This window comes from Thalassophryne amazonica, chromosome 6 (assembly GCF_902500255.1).
Source record: "Thalassophryne amazonica chromosome 6, fThaAma1.1, whole genome shotgun sequence".
Taxonomy (NCBI): Eukaryota; Metazoa; Chordata; class Actinopteri; order Batrachoidiformes; family Batrachoididae; genus Thalassophryne; species Thalassophryne amazonica.
Genome location: NC_047108.1, coordinates 5,033,951 through 5,055,080, shown reverse-complemented (window position 1 = coordinate 5,055,080; position 21,130 = coordinate 5,033,951). Strand labels below are relative to the sequence as shown.

General features: G+C 44.5%; 1 protein-coding gene and 1 long non-coding RNA gene across 2 annotated transcripts in view; both read left to right on the top strand.

Moving 5' to 3' along the window:
- The window catches only part of LOC117511779 (DNA (cytosine-5)-methyltransferase 3B-like), a 175,809-nt gene that overhangs the window by 56,214 nt on the left and 98,465 nt on the right, over window positions 1–21,130 (top strand).
- LOC117511781 lies at window positions 857–14,875 on the top strand. The gene is made up of 3 exons (XR_004561079.1): window positions 857–972; window positions 14,564–14,566; window positions 14,866–14,875. It is a non-coding gene; the product is annotated as an uncharacterized LOC117511781 (long non-coding RNA).

Genomic DNA, 21,130 nt, shown 5'->3' with positions numbered 1-21,130 from the left:
AGCATTCTTTTTGTCCCAGGACAGGCCACCACTGCAGATCAAGACGTTTTTTGAGGATGAGTTCAGTGAATTTACCTGTGGCAAATGCATTCACTGATGTCAGTGTTCAGTCCAATATTCAAGAGATGGAGAGGGAGGATAACTCCGTTGTGGAGGTGAAGAGGATTCTGAACAAGGTCCAGAGCTTGCTTCATGAGTGCAAGATGAACAACTTCATGCCTCTTAAAGTCAAGAGTATGCTGGCTCAAAAGCAGAAGGATGGATATGGGCAAAGGTGTGACCAGTTCAGTGCTCAGGATGCCTGTACAGTTCATGTCTTGACTACCTTCAGAAATGGATGGCACCCATGGAGGAGTTTTCCACTTTTATCTGGATGGATCTGAGTGAAATTCCAGACTGGAATGATGTGGAGGCCTGCATCAGGAACCTGGCTGAAAAGGGAGTCGAAGTTGATGATGCAAAGTGCTTTGATCAGGTCACCAATCTCAAGAAATTCATTGAGAAAAATGGTGCGGAATTCAGTGATCTACAGCACATCAAGTGTTGATTTTCATTCAGAGCTGCTCAAGATGGTACAGTTTTTTGTTTTTTTTTTGCCATACCTACCCACAATGCAAATGTGGAGGCATCTTTTCACTGATGCAAGCGCGTGGACAAGGAGAGGAATGCATGTCTGTGGATTCACTGAAAGGGATTTTGTGCACCAATTTCAGGAACATGACCTGCAAAGATTTTCATACCTACTTAATGGGTAATCGTAAACTGTTGAAAGAGATGCAGTCTTCTGACAAATACACCCCGCAAGAGGAGGACTGAAGAGGAGCCAATTTTTTTTCAGGAGGACTGAAGAGGGCCTATTTTTTTTTTTCAAATGCTGCACCGATGGCCCTATTTCTTTTTTTTTCTTAGTCTACCACTATTACACTCAAAAATGTCATTGTACATATGTTTTGTCAGTGTACATATGTTTTTGTTAGTGTACATATGTTGTTTTTGTTATTCGGGCCAATAAATGCAATTGTTATACAGATACCATGTCATTTGTGTCATAACATACACCGATACACCGATGAATACCCCCCCCCCAAATACTGGTCACCCTAAGTAAACGCTGTCGTGAATGAATGGAGTGCTGTGACTCTTTAACCCTCTGGGGCTTGACACCGTCTTATATGATGGCTGAGTACAAGTTTTACTAAATTGTAAATAAGTTTTTAATGATATGAGATGGAAACATACTTTTTTTTTGCTGAAAAGTAAACTCCCGGGACTTTCGAGCCAGCCATCCAACATGTTTGTACTCCTCATAGAAGCTGTGTGATGACGAGTGTTGTGTGTTGGGGGGTGTGGCTGGATATTTTGGTGTTCTTTTCTTTTCTTTGCTCTTCAGGTGGCATGGAAACTGATTTGTCTGTGGAGAAGGTGCTGGCTGAAGAGTCCTCACCCTCATCAACATCATGTGTAGCACCTGTGGATGGCGCTCACATGCAACCTTAAAGACTTTCAGCTGAAGCAGATAATTGGATGGCGTTCTGCATTTAAGTCATGTGTGATTCAAGCAGAACTGCCGGGAACTCGACCTTGTGATGTTCGTTTGTGAGACGCTGAGGACCGCGCCTGGGTTTGACACATCGAGCCCGTGAAGCAGGGAAGGGTGAGGACACATGCTGTCAGCACACATTAAAGGTGATTAAGTGTTTGACTAATTGTTGATAGTAACTTGGTGTTTTGTTACACAGTATACTTGAATTGAGATGAGAATTGTGCAGCTTGCTTCTCACTGCTGTGGCGTGCGGATAAGTGATCCTCCACCTGTTGTGAGAAGCTGCTCATTTGCATAAAGTTAAAAAAGATATAGACCTGAATGGGTTGCTGATAGCGTGTGTCTTTTGAAAGATATTGTTGTAACTGCTGACTTACCTCACCTCTTCTTTGCTTCACAGAGAGTCAGTTTGTCGTGTCCACCTGGGGAGTGTTTGGCGGTGGTAGTGGGTCCAGGAGCGCCGGGCTTAGATCCTTACGGGCGCTGGAGAGCGTGCCAAGAGTCACTCCACCAGAAAGACGCTGTTTAGTTTGTACACATTGTTATGCACCAATGAGGGTAAAAAATAAATTGTTTTGTTTTGGAACCGCTTTCTGGTTATTTTTAGCGCTGGGTTCTGTCAGACGCAGGTCCGCTCCTCAACCCGCGTCGACACATAACAGTGAGCAATGTGAGTGTCCAATCAGGAATTGGTTCACCGACACATGGTTTTCCAGAATCCACTCGTACGGCAGAGTAATCTCATGTGGTGAGGCAGAGTCTCAGTGGATGAGATACTTCACTATTTGTTGTGAATGTTGTGTTATAATTGCTGCATAAAGAGCAATGAAGAGCAATAAACACACAGACCATTTTGTATATATTGTTCAAAATGTGCATTTGTCTTTATTGTTAGAACCTTTATTTTTTACATTCTTTTGTACAAGGCCCCCAAATACCTTTATAAAGTGTCAAAATAGTTGTTTATTATAGTTTGCTGTGTGTTTTGAATAAATGTGTGTGAAAATAATTTCTGATTGTAAACCTTTTATTAGACTTATAAAACACCACTATAGCATATAAAAAAAAGAGAGAAAAAAAGAGACATACTACTTGACTGTGGGATACAGGGTGAGCTTTTATCAGCAATAATAAAACATTTATGCCAGGCGAGTGAACTGTCCAAAAAATGCCCTCGGATCCCAGAGGGTTCAATGTTTAAAGCGCCGGCTGCTTCCTGATCAGCGGACCTGATCAGCCCTGATCAGGTCATAACAGACCTGAATAATGAAACGCTGTGATGATTTAAACTTTGCAGGGGTGGTGGCCAAGTGGTTAGTGCTGTTATGTCGGACGCAGCCCGGAGAACCGACCAGCGTTTGAAGGACCCAGTATGAAATAAGCAGAGCACGGTACAAAGGACAACAGAGTTTAATAAACATAACAGTGAAGTGATACGAAAACAACAAAAGAGTGCGCGGTCTGGTGTGGTGGATTGCGGTGCGCTCCCAGCAGCGCTAACGGTCCGGAGCCAGAAAACTGTTCGGACCCAAGGACCCCGCCGACACCCCCAGGTAGCCGCGATAAACCGAGTCTGTGAAAGAAGAAATCATTATGTGAGTCCACACTCAACACACAGAGAGACCACTCAAAGGTGTACAAACAGCAAACACTTCCTGGCTTAAATGCAAATCAGCTTCCCACCCTGCAGGCATAGAACACCCCATTCACAAAACTCCACTGCAGTGGAAGCTGATTTACATGAATAACATACAGCTCAATATAATAAAGTGTGAGGGACACCACATTTACTGACTGTATAAATGTTAGTCACAAAACCAAACGTACCTCAGGAAGTGTGCTGACGAGCGTGAGACCTCACCCCTTCCTCTTTCACAGACCATGCATCAAACCTGGATGTTCTCTGCATCCACTGATGGGAGATGGCTCTAGAGACGACGATCTCACCCGTCTGGTCACAAGGTCGAGTCTGGCAAATACACACTGTGTACTCCAGACTTAAATGCTACCATGTTCCAATCCATGTAGATGCACCACAGCTGTGAGTCCTGACGAGCTGCACGTGATCAGGGTGAGGTCCTGATAAACTCAGCTACACAGCCACTCAGTCCCAAATGCGCACCACCTGGGAGGAAAACCAAAAGACAGAAACAAAAGACACACAAAAGCCAGCCAGGCACGCCAGCCACAACAGCACCCCACCCTCACGGGAAGCCTCCCGGCGACCACACAAACGTGGCCCAGGAGAAACACCCCCCTCCAGGGACCATGGCTGGAAACCGTACCTGCATTCGTCTTCCAACAGAATCTTCATTTAACAGAACGGTTGATGTCTTCTCCTCTGGCTGCATCTTTGCCTTTGTATCTGTCAGTCACTTAGCACAGGTGTGGCCAGGAGTTCTTAAACCTGTGCGGTCAGCCTTTGTCCAACCATGTTCAGTCTGATTAGTCATAAAACAAAAAGACAAACACAAACAACCAAACCACCCCCCCTCCCAGAGGACCGTCCCATCAAACCCGGGAAGGGGAGAAAAGAAAAACAACCCAAACTTAAACTTGCAAATAACAATGCTAACACCCCCCCCCCCCCCAGAGGACCGTTCCATCAAACCCCGGGAAGGGGAGAAAAGAAAAACCCAAACTTAAGCTTGCAAATAAAAATGCTAACACCCCCCTCCCCAGAGGACCGTTCCATCAAACCCCGGGAAGGGGAGAAAAGAAAAACCCAAACTTAAGCTTGCAAATAAAAATGCTAACACCCCCCCCCCCCCCCCCCCCCAACGACATGTAGGGACCAACACCCCCCAGAGGACATCCCGCCATCTCCAGGAGTAATAACCACAGCCGAGGTCCCTCTGGGATCCAACGTCACCCACGGGGACTCCCAGCGCCTCCCAGAGGACCATTCCATCAACCCCAGGAGACGCCTCCCCTCATGACCAACGGACCCAGCCCCGGCCGTCTATGGCTAGATGGACCCACAGCCCTTTCCCCCCCAGAGGACACCACAGTCACACCCTGAGGGCGGAAACTGGGGGGAAAAACAAAAGGAAAGAAAAAAAAACATACAAACAAAACAACCCCAACCCCACCCCCTTGGCGCAGTGGAAACTGGAAGCACGTCCAGCGTCACCAACCGTGACTATACCCCAGAAGCCAACCGGAGGAGTGGAACAGCGGTTATGGCAGGCGGCACAAAACGGCGCCACTCCTCCGACTTCCAAACCAGCCACCAGCTGCGGGTATATCCCACTGCCCCAAACCTCAGCCACGCCGATGGCAGACGGCTCAAAGGCGCGCTGAAGCTGGAGGTGGAACAGGGAATCAACAAACAAAAACACCCCCCCCCCAGGTGCAGAGGTTACCTGGGAAACGCCCAGCATAACCAAACTGCACCACTCCAGCAACGCCGACAACCAACGGCTCACACGGCTGGAGCCAGAGGAGAAGAGAGGGAAAAAAAAAGAAAACCCCAAACCCCCCCTCCCCTCCCGGGTGCAGAGGTTACCTGGGAAACGCCCAGCATAACCAAACTGCACCACTCCAGCAACGCCGACTCTACGGCTCACCCGGCTGGAGTCAGAGGAGAAGAGAGGGCATAACAAAAAAAAAAAAAGAAAAAACAACCCAATTACCCCCCCATCACCCCCCAGGGGACCGTCCCATCAAACCCTGGGAGGTGAAACTAAAAAAAATAAAAAGAAAGACTAACAGACTAACATAAAGTTGCTTGGGTCCTTTTGTGCTCCAAACAGACTGCAGGGACACAACCCCAGACACTAATAGTGTAAAAAAAAAAAACCCACACAAAAACCAACTCAAAAAACACCCACACAAAATGAACTAACACAAAACAAATAAGTGATTTATACCTTCAAGCTCAAACAAATGGAACACCTGTTCCAACTTAAGTGCTTGACGGTAATGTGACTCAGTCACCAACAGAGGGAGCCAGAGTGCTAAAAATGAAAAACCCCCTTTGGTGACAGAGAAAACAAACGAGCTGCTTTTGCGCAGCTGTGTGCAACACACAACCAAAAATGTGATTCAACTAAATAACACCGGAGCTGACACAACAGACGCAGTAGCTATCATTACCCGGGGAAACGGGGCTACGACTGTAACACAGGAAGCACAGCGACCCGTGCCACAGAGCTCCGCCGTGCGCGTTCACCCATTACAGACCCACTCCTGCAGCTCCCGTTTAAACCTCTTATCCGGTCGAAGTGTGACGCGAAGCCGTCGCCAGTCACACTCCACCACGACCCACGGATAAGGCACACACAGGAACACGGCTGCATGAGCGCTCAAATCAGTATTCAGTAATGGGTTCTCCAACGTGCACCATCCCGCGGAGAGCACCCGCAACTGATCCGGATAACTTCTGAATGTCTGCTGCCGCCTTCCCGGCGCGTTACCGTCTCTGCTACCGCTGGGTCCGTGATGTTTGGCCAGAGACTACTGTTATGTGTCGGACGCAGCCCGGAGAACCGACCAGCGTTTGAAGTGCGCTTGGTTTCAGTGAGGAAGGTTCCGGGTTTGACTCCCACCCCTGCTACATTTCTCCATGTAATGTGGAGTTGCGTCAGGAAGGGCATCCTGTGTAAAACCTGTGCCAATTCAACATGCACATCCACTTGGATTTGCTGTGGCGACCCCGAGTGCAAACAAGGGAGCAGCCAAAGGGACTTACTTACTTTTGTGATGATTTAAACTTTTAAAGTGCCAGTCGACCGCGATCAGGTGTGATCTGAATGAAATGCTGTGTGATTTGTCAGTGTGGTGATCACCGACAGCCACAGCACTTTAAATGTTTAAACAGCGCATTAATCAGGAGTGATCACCCTGATCGATCGATCTGTTCATCTGATGATCACACCACAGCGACGGCGCTTTAAAAGTTTAAATCATCACAGTGCTTCTGTGTGATCACAGCGCAGCACCGACATGAGAAACACACCTGGAGCAGAAAAAAAAACACAGCGGGACTTGCTTTAAAACACTATGTTTCCGGCCACGAATTAAAGGATTTTACGAGGTCATTTTCAAAAATCAGGAGCGTTATGTGGATTCATGCCCGTCTGTGGTGGTGAATTGGACTGAAATGAACAGGTCAGATTTTATATTTTTTCATGTGTGAATGAAACAGTCGTTCTGCATACGGACCACGGCTTTCAGCCAATCAGTGACCAGCATTAATGGACGGATTTAGACTTATGAGTAAATTTCAAGAAACGTGTGCCAACAATCACATAATTTACCTACAACTTGTGTCCAGCATGTGCCGAACGTATGAGTCACACGCTGGCATGTGTTGAAAATTTTCAGCATGCCCAAAATGTTTTGAGGAGCAAGCTTCAGTGTGTTTCAACGTGCTCTTAACTTAAAAAAAAAACTTACCCTTATTGAACTTATGCCAGCATTTTTTAATACGGTTGGCATACGCTGGCTAAATCGTCAAAGTGTGACAGGGCCTTAACTGATGAAGAAAACATGTTTTCAAAGTCATCATAACACTGTAATGGTTTCATTATGTATTTGTTTCGGTACTCGGTATCGACGAGTACACAAATATCTGTACTTGGTGGTGCCAATATGTTGTCCAAACGACAGATACAGATCCTTTTTTGTCTACTTTAGCTGCATACCACTTGCAGCATGCATGAAAAAATAGCCAGGTCCATCGTCAAAAGGGCATAATACATGTGACACAACACACACGTCAAAATTAAATCTGAAAGTTTTTTTGCAGAGGTTTATGTCAGTTTGTGTGTGCAGCTGTAGACATTAAACAGTGTGCATACCACTCCTCGGGAGTCACAAATATCAGTCATACAGTGGCTCCGCTCATCATTGAGGCCTCGCTAAGCTGTTACAACAGCACAGTCAGATGCCTCAGGCCTGATAGTTGTTCACCGTGGAATGTGCGTGACGTAGGACTGCGAACTCTGCACAGTGCTCAGCTTTACAGACTGCATTACCACACACAGTCTGACAGGATGCACGAGGACGGAGAGAGCGAGGCAGACGCCCCCGTAGTGAAAGTGGTGTCATGTAAAGGAAAAAAAAAACTGCAAGAGACGGAGACAAACTGTGCTGCTTTAATAATTTGCTGCTGGAGGCGAGGAGGAGTGATATAAGAAGGCGGTCCGACAGAGGATAATGATGTTGTACGTACATGAGATCAAATCCCTTTTTTCCATTCCTGTGTGTAACCAGAGAACATGGAACAAGCTGTGAAATATTTCTTAGAACTGCCTGAAGCTCTCTTTAAGAACTTAGTAATTCAGAATTTTACTACCAAAGAATGTGGAGCCATAAACCAACCTTCTGAGCTTAGTTCTTATCATTTATTTATCACATAGCTGTTTAGTTTTATCAGCACAGAGAGGTGTAACAATTCTACCTGCATTTATTCCGTCACTACAGTTTTTGTAGAAATCAGCTGTTAGGAAGAGACGAGTACCAAGAAAACAGATTGTTAATATGGTCATACTGGCCATTTTGCATACTGAGCACAATATAAATAACTAGCTGATAGTATTGAAATCTTATTGGAATTGAACATTAGGGCAGGTCTTGTCCAGTCTGGCGTCACGACCTGGTGCCACTACGGAACCGCCCAGGGTCATGGTTGACCACCACCCAAACTGACCACTGGTCCATCGCCTCCTCCAGCCATCTAACTGCCACTGTCAGGTCACATGTGATTGCCCCCTTGACCTTTTGCAGTTCCTGGGGTCCTCAGCCCTGCACCTGCATGCTGGGTGATGCCCTGACAGACACACCATGTTGCTATAATGTTGTCACTCGCTTTCTCATTTTTGGAGCAGTATAACTGGTTTTGCACAACTTGACCTCTTTAATAATGATCTTACGTGGTCTGTCCATAAATTAACGGTCCTTTTTATTTTTTTGCATTTACACTGGGTGCGACACAAGAGACAGCGGCGACAGGTTGCCATGTAATTCCTATGGAAGGACGCTTTCAATTAAGGCCTGGTTGCATGATATCTTGTGTTTTTTTGTAACTGGAAAAATATTAAGTACACACTCTGAGGCTCCCTGGTTCTGTCACCACTGGAAGCCTCTGAATAACAATGTGAGGCAAATCTCACCTGGTGAAGTCTCCCCGTGAAATAAGGGAGTGACATTGGGATGAACCTGCTCTGGGGTCTTGGTTGTGCCGTTGTCTGACTGCCACTCGTACAGTTGGAGGAGCCATTGGTTCTTTTTTTTTTTTTTTTTGTCTGGAGTTGTTGATTGGTCCTCTGTGTGTGTTTTTCATTTGTTGTTGTTTTTTTTTTTTTTTGGTAATTTTTGGTTTGTGGTTGGAGTTGTTCTTCATCCATTAGTTTGTTGTCTTGTTCTTCTGTTTAAATAAAATATATGAATTAAAAACAAATGTGGCTTATACTTTTACTAGTGTGACAGCCTCACCCCTCTATGCACACCTGATGCCGCCACATGTCAGCAGTGAAGCGGAGTAGGTCCTGAGTAATACTTGATTGGGATGCCAGGGGCGCCGCCAGGGATGTTGGGCCCCGTGAAAAGAAATCTCACCGGGCCACCCCCATATTATTTTGTTAGTATTATAAATGTATAAGGGGCCTCTCTGGGCTCCTGTCAGTCATGGCCCCCGAGATTCCTTCTCCTTATTCTCCCCTTTTGGCACCCCTGTGGGAGACCATTTGAGAACACTAGGACCTGTCAGGAAGGTCAACTGGCATAAAACCTGTGCTAAATCCCAATGCGGCTCTGTATCATATTTGCAGATGTGGTGACCCCCAAGTAACTGGAGATACCCCAAAGAAATAAGCCACGACAGATTAACATGTAGCTGCTGGCAAACTTTGATTGTTAAAGCGTTTTTGCACCTCCAGCTGGTGTTACAGTGAAAACAGCCCATGCTGCACAAATCTGTACCATTACAAATATTTTATGCAACCTTCTCTATTTCTGCACATTTCTTATAAAAAATTGTTACATAAATAACGATTATAAGAAAAATCTTGCACAAACTGGAAACCAGCTGCTAAATTTATGAGACAGAGTTTGCCTTGTCTGAGTTTTTCTGTGTGTGTGTGTGTGTGTGTGTGGGTGTGTGTGGGTGTGTGTGTGTGTGTGTGTGTGTGTGTGTGTGTGTGTGTGTGTGTCATCTGAAGGTTTGAAAAGGAATTGGAACAAACACTGGACGAGTTGACTGCAACGGCGATTCCTTCCAGCCAGTATTCCGCTGGTCATGGAGGAGAGCAACAACGTGGCCGCCATCGTGAGTGACACAAGCCGTCATGACACCATCGAGCTGTTCTCGCTGCTTCCTGTGTGTATGTGGAAATACCTGATTCAAAGCCAAACGCTTTACTAAAGCCACAGCACTCTCGTTAACACATGCAGGACGTCCACTAAGGGAACGCGTTCCTGTGTGTGCCACAGCAGATGCCAGCCTCTTACACGAGTCTAATTAAGAATGCACGTTGGCTGTGAGGGTGCAGACTCTCAAAAACAAGAAGCCACAGCTGCATCGGAAGTGGGAAATGAGCGGTTGAGGCACCCAAGGAAAGTTTTTTAGGGAAAGGAAGCAAGAAGGGAAGCAAGAGTAAGAGAAGAAGCAAGAGTAAAGGAAAGATGAGAGGAAGCCAGGATTCTTGGAGGAAAACTTGTACTGTGTTCTACACTCAGAAACTCTGTTCACTTACTGTGTTTAAAGGAGAAAAGGATCACATACACTAGAGAAAGAAAGCAAAGGAAGGAACGAAGGAAGGAAAACTTGGCAATATTCTCAAAGTCACACAACAGATTTTGGTGAGGGGATATTTCATTTCTGGTTCACTGTGTTTGTACTCAGTGAACCAAGAGTTTGACCTGTTTCAGTGAACAAACTGAAGCCCGATTGGGAGGGGATTAGTTTTACATGGGGGGGGTTTGAAGAGGATTAGTTTTACAGCAATTCTTGTGGGATGTCACAGGCTGTAGTGGTCAGTACCCTCCAAAAGTGGTGTCCAAGGAAGGAAACTCAGTGAACCCGTGGCAGGGTCAAGGCTCCTTGATGCACAGGTGGAGCAAGCAGTAACCTTTGATTGCATATTTTGACACCTTCCCGGATTTCGGACTTATTGCAGTTCCTTGGCTGGCCGTTCAGGCTGTCTCCAAACATTCCCATAGGACTCCATGTTAAAATGTCCAACTTTAGAGCAGAAATAACATGTTTACAGCCGAAAAACTCTGTTATTTTCAATAGGAGTTGCTATGAGCTGCGAACGCTTCCTGTTCATGTCGTTTGGGGGAAAGTGAAGTTCGCACTTTAACGTCCTATTTATTGTAATAATAATATTTTTTTATTAACAAACAGACATGTATATTTAACTGTGCATAATAAAATATATAAAGTAAAAGAAAAAATGTTTTATCAAGTGTTCTTACCTTAGAAACAGACGAATGCAGTTAACGGAGGCAGAGAATGGCGGGACGGAGGTTTGTGCACACTGTAAACACAAACAAAACTTAAACTGTAGATCCTTAAAAGGATCATACAGACGTAACTTTAATTGTAAACTTACAGGTCTTTGGACCCGGAAACAGATTTATTACGTGATGCGTTACGTCAGAGCTTAACAACCAAATAATAAAATAAAATAATAATAACAGTACTGGTAGTAGTAATAGTATTAATAATAATAGTGTGTATATGATAACAAGAACCTAAACAATTTATAAAAACATTAAGACAGTATATTAACATTAAAAAGTAATTAACAGATAATAAAAAGGTGGAGTTCTTCCAGTGAATTTTTTTGAGGTCTAAGGTTCTAAAAACATGGATCCTCGAGGGCAACATGCTAGTTCAGATTAAATCTATAAAAGAAGGCCGATGTACATTTTGTCATTTACACATATTCACTGTTCACTGAGAGTTTTACATTGGACCCCCCCCCCCCACACACAGACACACATCTACGTCCGTTAGTGTTCCTTCCTCTTTTTCAGTCTCCTTCTCGTATATCACTCCATCTGAGAGGAATATTTCCTTCCCTCTGCCATCTGTCTCTCTCTTTCCTTATCCTCACGTCTGTCTTGATTTTCTTATCGCTGCTCTTTGAATCGTTGTTGTGTGTTTATTTGCTGGTTGGCTCCGCGGTAGCTGCCGCCTGGTCGTACTTGATATGAGGACTAGTTATTTTTTGAGTTTAGACAGCTTGAGGGGAGGCAGGTAATCTTACTTAAGCTCTCATATTTCACTTAATCCCGCGTAATGTAGTGGATATTGTATGATTATCATTATTTATTTTTATTGCAGATTACTTCATAAATGTGTCAAAATTGAGGAGTTTTGCTGTTAGTATTTCAATTTCCTTTTTTTCTTAAACTTTGAAAGCTTTTTGCATACTTGAAGAGAGTCTTCATTTTTGGGACATTCCATAATTAGAGGACATTTTGGCATATACACGTCTTAAAAATAAATCTTCAGTTTTAGCATCTTATGTTGTATATTTAAGAAATATGGGTCATAAACTACTAAATTATGTGATTATATGATTTGTCAAGCTCAGCCATGAACGGTACTTTTTCCACCACGTGTTTATTTGCTGTGTGTGTATATATATATACACTCAACAAAAATATAAACGCAACACTTTTGGTTTTGCTCCCATTTTGTATGAGATGAACTCAAAGATCTAAAACTTTTCCCACATACACAATATCACCATTTACCTCAAATATTGTTCACAAACCAGTCTAAATCTGTGATAGTGAGCACTTCTCCTTTGCTGAGATAATCCATCCCACCTCACAGGTGTGCCATACCAAGATGCTGATTAGACACCATGATTATCAATCAATCAATCAACTTTTTTCTTGTATAGCGCCAAATCACAACAAACAGTTGCCCCAAGGCGCTCCAAGTGCACAGGTGTGCCTTAGACTGCCCACAATAAAAGGCCACTCTGAAAGGTGCAGTTTTATCACACAGCACAATGCCACAGATGTCGCAAGATTTGATGGTGATATTGTGCATGTGGAAAAAGTTTTAGATCTTTGAGTTCATCTCATACAAAATGGGAGCAAAACCAAAAGTGTTGTGTTTATATTTTTGTTGAGTGTGTGTATATATATATATATATATATATATATTATCATTTTTTCATTGTTTAGGAATGGCTCAGAGCTGCTTTGTTTGATAAAAATTTTTTCAAAACTGTAAGGCACAACTGAGTGGACACCATTCGATAAATTCAGCTGGTTTTCGGTAAAAATTTTAACGGCTGATGAGAGATTTTGGTCTGGTAGTGTCGCCGTAAGGACGGCCCACGGTGCCTGACGGCGATCTGCGCTTCAAGGCGTCAGCGTCTCGCCGTTTCAAGTTGAAAACTTCCACATTTCAGGCTCTGTTGACCCAGTAAGTCGTCAGAGAACAGAGAACTTTCAGAAGTCGGCATGAGGAGTTTATTCGGACATTCCATTGTAACGGACATTTTGTAATGAAAGAACGTGCGGGCAGAGTCGCATGTTGGGCCGGACCCGACCGCGGGGGTTTGCAACAGGAAAAACACCTCCGTTGGAAACCTTAACGGGCAAGTTGGAACATGCTCAAGCTGTTAAACAATTTCTCAGTTACTCACTTGTTGAAAGCCATCAAAAGCCGCCTGAATTTTACAAATGGTTTTCAACACGGAGGTGTTTTTCCTGTCGCGGCGCACACAGATTTGCGCGCACGTCTTTCATTAAAAAATGTCCTTAAACAGTGGAATGTCCGCATAAAGTCCTCATGCCGGCCTCTTCTGAATCTTCTCTGTTCTCTCACGACGTCCTGGGTGAATTAAGCCTTAAATTAGGATGTTTTCAGGTCGAAACAGGCCGACGACGGCGCCTGGAAGCGCTGCATGACGTCCCGTTCCATGGGAAGTCCTTACACCGACAGAAACACCCCATAATCTCTCATCAGCCGTTAAACTTTTCACCGAAAACCAGCTTAATTTCTCGAATAGTGTCCACTCGGATATTCCTCACAAGTCCAGAAAAAAATTTTGATAAAGCAACGCGCGGCCGTCTCGAGCAGCGTGTGAAAGAAAGGAAATTCAGCCGAGAGGGCGGGACCACATTCTCACTCAAGGCCTGCCCACAGGGAAATAACGTCACCGACACGCGTGAAAAAAACTCACGCATGCGCACGAGGGTTCAAGCATGATTGGTGTAATCGCACGTCATTCAAATCCATATAATTAAAAAAAAATTAAAGGTCGGGTTATTATCTAATAACCTCGTATAAGTAACAGGGTTGAGTGTTTAGCTTTACGCACTCAGTTAACCCAGAAAAATTTGAAAATATATCAAAGATGCAAGAGGGCACTCACCTTGGTCTACCCAGGATTTTTGAAACGTGGATGATGTCATTTCTTGTTTGTAATATGACATAATATTTTAGACCCTTCATCAGCCAGGCAAAAATGGTATGGGTTAACAGGGTTGCATGCACATTCAGGGACACAATTTCATAGCACAATAAATAGTATTTCAAAATATGTTTTATTATTTTGTTTTTTTACAGGTACAATACAACCCCTGGCAAAAATTATGGATCACCGGCCTTGAAGGATGTTCATTCAGTTGTTTATTTTGTAGAAAAAAAGCAGATCACACACATGACAAAAAACTAAAGTCATTTCAAATGGCAACTTTCTGGCTTTAAGAAACACTATAAGAAATCAGGAAAAAAAGATTGTGGCAGTCAGTAACGGTTACTTTTTTAGACCAAGCAGAGGGAAAAAAATATGGAATCACTCAATTTCTGAGGAAAAAAATTTGGAATCACCCTGTAAATTTTCATCCCCAAAACGAACACCTGCATCAAATCAGATCTGCTCGTTAGTCTGCATCTAAAAAGGAGTGATCACCCCCTTGGAGAGCTGTTGCACCAAGTGGACTGACATGAATCATGCTCCACATGAGATGTCAGTTGAAACAAAGAGAGATTATCAAACTCTTAAAGAGAGTAAATCATCACGCAGTGTTGCAAAAGAGTTGGTTGTTCACAAGGTCAGCTGTGTCTAAACTCTGGACCAAATAAAAACAACATGGGAAGGTGTTAAAGGCAAACATACTGAGTAGACCAAAGAACACATCAAAGCGTCAAGACAGAAAACTTAAAGCAAAATCGAAAATGCACAACACAAACAAATGAGGAACGAATAGAAACCGCCTAAAGAAATGGGATTTACATACAGAAAAGCTAAACGAAAGCCATCATTAAACCTAAACAGAAAAAACAAGGTTACAATGGGCTAAGGAAAAGCAATCGTGGACTGTGGATGACTGGATGAAAGTCATATTCAGTGATGAATCTCGAATCTGCATGTGGGCAAGGTGATGATGCTGGAACTTTTGTTTGGTGCCGTTCCAATGAGATTTATAAGATGACTGCCTGAAGAGAACATGTAAATTTTCCACATTCATTGATGATATGGGGGCTGCATGTCAGGTAAAGGCACTGGGGAGATGGCTGTCATTACATCATCAATAAATGTGTTATGTTTCGGACGCGGTCGGAGCACGACACAGCGTTTGAAAGGACCCAGCATAAAATAAGCAGAGCACGGTTCAAAAGATAACAGAATTAATAAACATAAACATGTGTGCAGTGCTAAACAACTAAAAAGTCCGTGTCTGGTGAGGTGGAAACACGGCGCCTCTCAACAGCGCAAACGGTCGGAGCCACAGCAGTTCGGACCCAGGGACCCCGCGCCGACACCACCCAGGTGGCCGCGACAAACCAAGTCTGTGAGAAAGAAACATGAGGTGAGTCCAACTCCACACAGAGAGACACAACTCAAAGGTGCACGCAATCAGCAAACCTTCCTGTCTTAAATCTATACATCAGCTTCTTACCCTGCAGGCACGGCAACAACTCAGTTCAAATCTCCACTGCAGCAGAAGCTGATTAGACAATTAGCATAACGTGACCAGCTCACTAACACAAGGTGTGAGGGACACCAAATCCACTGTCATTACTTCATAAAAGTCACCAAAAAACCTGAATTACCTCAGGAAGTGTGCTGAAGAGCGTGAGACCTCACCCAATCCTCCTTCACAGACTGTGGCGTCAAACCTGGTGAGTGGTCCTCTGCATCCGTGATGGTGAGATTGTTCTCCTGACGTCGATCTCAGACACGTCATGCTCACAGAGGGTCGAGTCTCTGGCAATCACACCGTGCATTCAAGGTTTAAATGCAGCAATCTCTGATCAGACAAAATACACCACAGCTGTGAGTCCTGATGACCTGCCTGTGAAAACAAGCCTCAGGTGTTCAGGGTGAGGTCCTAATGCTCAGCCACTCAGTCCTGAATGCTACCACCTGGTGGAGAACAGGAAACAAAAACCAAAGCCAGCCAAACACCCCAGCCAACAACAAAATGCACAAGTTTACGTTGATATTTTGGACACTTTCCTTATCCCATCAATTGAAAGGATGTTGGGGATGATGAAATCATTTTTCAAGATGATAATGCATCTTGCCATAGAGCAAAAACTGTGAAAACATTCCTTGCAAAAAGACACATAGGGTCAATGTCATGGCCTGCAAATAGTCCAGATCTTAATCCAATTGAAAATCTTTGGTGGAAGTTGAAGAAAATGGTTCCATGACAAGGCTCCAACCTGCAAAGCTGATCTGGCAACAGCAATCAGAGGAAAGTTGGAGCCAGATTGATGAAGAGTACTGTTGTCACTCCATTAAGTCCCATGCCTCAGAGGACTGCAAGCTGTTATAAAAGCCAGAGTTGGTGCAACAAAATACTAGTGATGTGTTGGAGCATTCTTTTGTTTTTTCATGATTCCATAATTTTTCCTCAGAATTGAGTGAGTCCATATTTTTTTCCTCTGCTGGTCTAAAAAAGTACCGTTACTGACTGCCACAATTTTTTTTTCCTGATTTCTTATAGTGTTTCTTAAAGCCCGAAAGTTGCCATTTGAAATGACTTTAGGTTTTGTGTCATGTCTGGGATCTGCTTTTTTCTACCAAAATTAAACAACTGAATGAACATCCTCCGAGGCCGATGATTCCATAGTTTTGCCAGGGGTTGTAGGTTCATGTAATGAAAATACTCGTACAACAGAAGACAATTAATTCTAGATTTATTTTAGATATTAAAATGATGTAAAAGCTTGTCACCAGGAGGCGGGGACAGCAGGTGGGGGACAACAAATGTCCTCTAATTCTGTAATGTCTCTTTTATCATAAATTTGTCACACTGCAAGACTCTCATACGATTCAACTCGGCTTCACCTCGTTATATGGTATGTTCCAGCTTTCACCTCATGAAATATTCATACAATTGAACTCATAAAACATTTATCATTTGTATATTATAATCCAGATCTTGAGGCGTTAAAGATCTCCATGTGGGTTTAGAGAAGGAACATTTGGAAATGTGAAGAGCAGAAAGTAAGTTCTTGGAACTGAAAAGCAGTTGTGTGTCTTTTTTTCAGTTACTGAAATGGCTGTTTTTTAAATTGTATTTATGTTTTCATGGCTGTGACTTCTTTCTCAGTCATAAAAAGTCCAGTTGTTGTTGTCCATTCGGCTGCTCCTGTTTTGTTCTGGGTCGCCACAGTGGATGCAGCCTGATCCGCATTGGCATTCCTGTGCAACTCCAGTGTAATCTGGAGAAACACACACAGCCGCTGGTGTTCCAAGGAGGTCTCCCATCCAAGTTCTAACCAGGTCGCGCCACTCCTAGTCTTCTGAGATCTGACGGGATCAAACTTACACAGAGCAATCGGCTACTAGTCATAATATAAATCCAGTAAGAGGTGTTAATTATTTAATGGTAGGGATCACCGATCCCGATACCAGTATCGGTTACAGCCTGATCCCGTGTTCATTTACTCATAGTTGTAATCATAAAATGTCTCTGATACTCCGTCACCTGATACCGCTTTACAGCAGTGTGATGTCAATCTTTCAATGTGGGATTTTCACATGCCAAAATTTCTGAACTATAAGCCGCTATTTTTTTCATACGTTTTAAACACTGATGCGGCTTTCATGAATTTACTCATAAGACGAAATACGTTGTCAGTGCTGTCCACTGATTGGCTGAAAGCCGCAGTCATCATGAGGAGAAAATTCACACAGAATAAATAAAAAGGTCTTACCTGTTTGTTGGAATTCATCATCATACGATCCTGAAGAAAAAAATAATCCACACAAAACCTCATGAGTTTGGAAAACAACATTTGAAAATACTTTAATTCCTCGTGAGGCTGAAAAAAGGTCCTCTGTGACTTCAGTACTTTGCGCCAGTTCCTCTGTCAGAACTCAGATCAAGGTTTCAGAGATTGTCCATCAGGTTGGTGAGTTTCAACCCTTGTTGTGGGTGTTCAGCGCCGATGGCAGACCGGCTCAGTCCGACTACAGGTGTAATCCTTTTGTGGAGTCTCTGTGGCGCTGCATTTGGTCCCTCCGCTCGCCTCCACGAGCTGCGCTTTGTGCCAGAAGTTGGTTCACTGTGCAGCTCATTCATTAACGGGTCAGTTAGCACAGGCAACCGGCGATTCCGTCTGAACGCGAGGAAATTATTCCATGAACCACAAAGGAAAAATATAATGTTAAAATTACTGCATTTTGCCTCCGTGTGTTGTGACACCGCATGTGGGTGCGACGCCATGTGTGCGTGTGCATGCACGCCGTGCTCCCTAATATTACATGTTCCACCTTTTGGGAAAAAAACATTTACAGTTTGTATTTGTGTATGTTATTAGGTACATATTTAATTAAAGTTTAATAGTGTGGAGAGTGAAAGGCTGTTTATCTCAGTGTCACACACTGTAGATGAAAACAGAAACAGGCTCACAGCTGATTAACAAATCAAATCAAATTCAATTTTATTTTATATAGCGTCAAATCACAACAAACAGTTGCCCCAAGGCGCTTATATTGTAAGGCAAAGCCATACAATAATTACGGAAAAACCCCAACAGTCAAACGAACCCCTGTGAGCAAGCACTGGTGACAGTGGGAAGGAAAAAAAACTCCCTTTAACAGGAAGAAACCTCCAGCAGAACCAGGCTCAGGGAGGGCAGTCTTCTGCTGGACTGGTTGGGCTGAGGGAGAGAACCAGGAAACAGACATGCTGTGGAGGGGAGCAGAGATCGATCACTAATGATTAAATGCAGAGTGGTGCATACAGAGCAAAAAGAGAAAGAAAACACTCAGTGCATCATGGGAACCCCCCAGCAGTCTAAGTCACCTGATCCAGCCCTAACTATAAGCTTTAGCAAAAAGGAAAGTTTTAAGCCTAATCTTAAAAGTAGAGAGGGTGTCTGTCTCCCTGATCCGAATTGGGAGCTGGTTCCAGAGGAGAGGAGCCTGAAAGCTGAAGGCTCTGCCTCCCATTCTACTCTTAAAACCCCTAGGAACTACAAGTAAGCCTGCAGTCTGAAGAGCGCAGCGCTCTATTGGGGTGATATGGTACTATGAGGTCCCTAAGATAAGATGGGACCTGATTATTCAAAACCTTATAAGTAAGAAGAAGAATTTTAAATTCTGTTCTAGAATTAACAGGAAGCCAATGAAGAGAGGCCAATATGGGTGAAATATGATCTCTCCTTCTAGTCCCTGTCAGTACTCTAGCTGCAGCATTTTGAATTAACTGAAGGCTTTTCAGGGAACTTTTAGGACAACCTGATAATAATGAATTACAATAGTCCAGCCTAGAGGAAATAAATGCATGAATTAGTTTTTCAGCATCACTCTGAGACAAGACCTTTCTGATTTAGAGATATTGCGTAAATGCAAAAAAGCAGTCCTACATATTTGTTTAATATGCGCATTGAATGACATATCCTGATCAAAAATGACTCAGATTTCTCACAGTATTACTAGAGGTCAGGGTAATGCCATCCAGAGTAAGGATCTGGTTAGACACCATGTTTCTAAGATTTGTGGGGCCAAGTACAATAACTTCAGTTTTATCTGAGTTTAAAAGCAGGAAATTAGAGGTCATCCATGTCTTTATGTCTGTAAGACAATCCTGCAGTTTAGCTAACTGGTGTGTGTCCTGTTGTGTGGGCCGCTGAAGAGTAGGTACTGCTGGCCCACCACCACCAGAGGGCACCCTGCCTGGAGTGCGGGCTCCAGGCACCAGAGGGCGCTGTCGCCTAACAGGAGTAGCCGGGGTGACAGCTGACACTCATCACCTATGACAGCTGTCACCACTCATCTGATCAGCATCAGTATATCAGCAAGACGTCATTTCCACCTCTTTGCCGAGATATCGCTTTACCCGGAAGGTAACGTTCTCAGCTGGCTGTGAGATTTATTCGACAGTAATCTTTTGTGACTTTTTGTGTATCGTGTAACAGACTCTTTTTCCAACAAGAGGTGGAGTTGGTTTTCCTGCCGTGTGAATTGCTGGGTGCATACGCGCCCACCTTTAATTGTTTTTTTGTTCCTCGCCAGCAGTACCAGATCCGACACGCGGAGGCAGTGGCCACCTGGGAGTTCGGGACTTGGCGGCTCCAGTATTCCCAGGATCTGGTGGCGGAGGAAATCGTGTGGTTCCGGTTCTACTTTGGACAGACGTCTCCTATCTTCGAGCCTGCCCACACGACACCTGTTGCGATTTGACCTTTTGTCTATTATTGTAATCTGTTGTGTTTGTTGTGCCCTTTCACAACAGTAAAGTGTTGTATTTGACTTCCTCCATTGTCCGTTCATTTGCGCCCCCTGTTGTGGGTCCGTGTACCTACACTTTCCCAACAGGATATCTCGGCCAACGTCATGGACCCCGAGGGGCGTCAACCGGCTGTTGAACGGCCAATGGAAGAGCAGGGCGCACAGGCGTCTGCAGGAGAATGGTCGGTGAGTTGCAGCGAATCCTCACCGCTTTTACGGCTCGGTTGGATCTAATGACCAAGCAGAACGTCCTCCTTAACCGCAGGGTGGAGGCTCTCGCCGCGCAGGTGGAGGTGCGCCCTCAGGGCGCTGCTGCGGCTCCCCCTCCTGTCGATCCTGTGCGCAACAGTGACGTTCCACAGGTCGTTCAACGACCCCTCCCACCTTCCCCTGAAGCATACATAAGCCCTCCAGAGCCGTACGGGGGTTGTGTGGAGACATGCACGGACTTTCTTATGCAGTGTTCGCTCGTCTTCGCACAACGTCCCGTCATGTACGCGACTGATGCTAGTAAGATAGCTTATGTAATTAATCTGCTTCGCGGCAAGGCACGCGCTTGGGCTACAGCGCTCTGGGAGCAAAATTCACGGCTCCTTCTGACATATAATGGGTTTGTGAGGGAGTTCAGAACAGTGTTCGATCACCCAAATAGAGGAGAGACCGCTTCAGCCGTGCTGCTGTCAATGAGACAGGGGCGCCGGAGCACAGCTGCTTATGCAGTCGACTTCCGCATCGCGGCTGCGAGGTCCGGCTGGAATAACACTGCCCTCCGCGCCGCCTTCGTAACGGACTGTCGTTGGTCCTGAAGGAGCTCCTGGTGGCCAAGGACGAACCGCGGATTTAGACGGGCTTATTGATCTCGTTATACGATTAGACAATCGGTTAGAAGAACGCCGTCGGGAATGAGACGAAG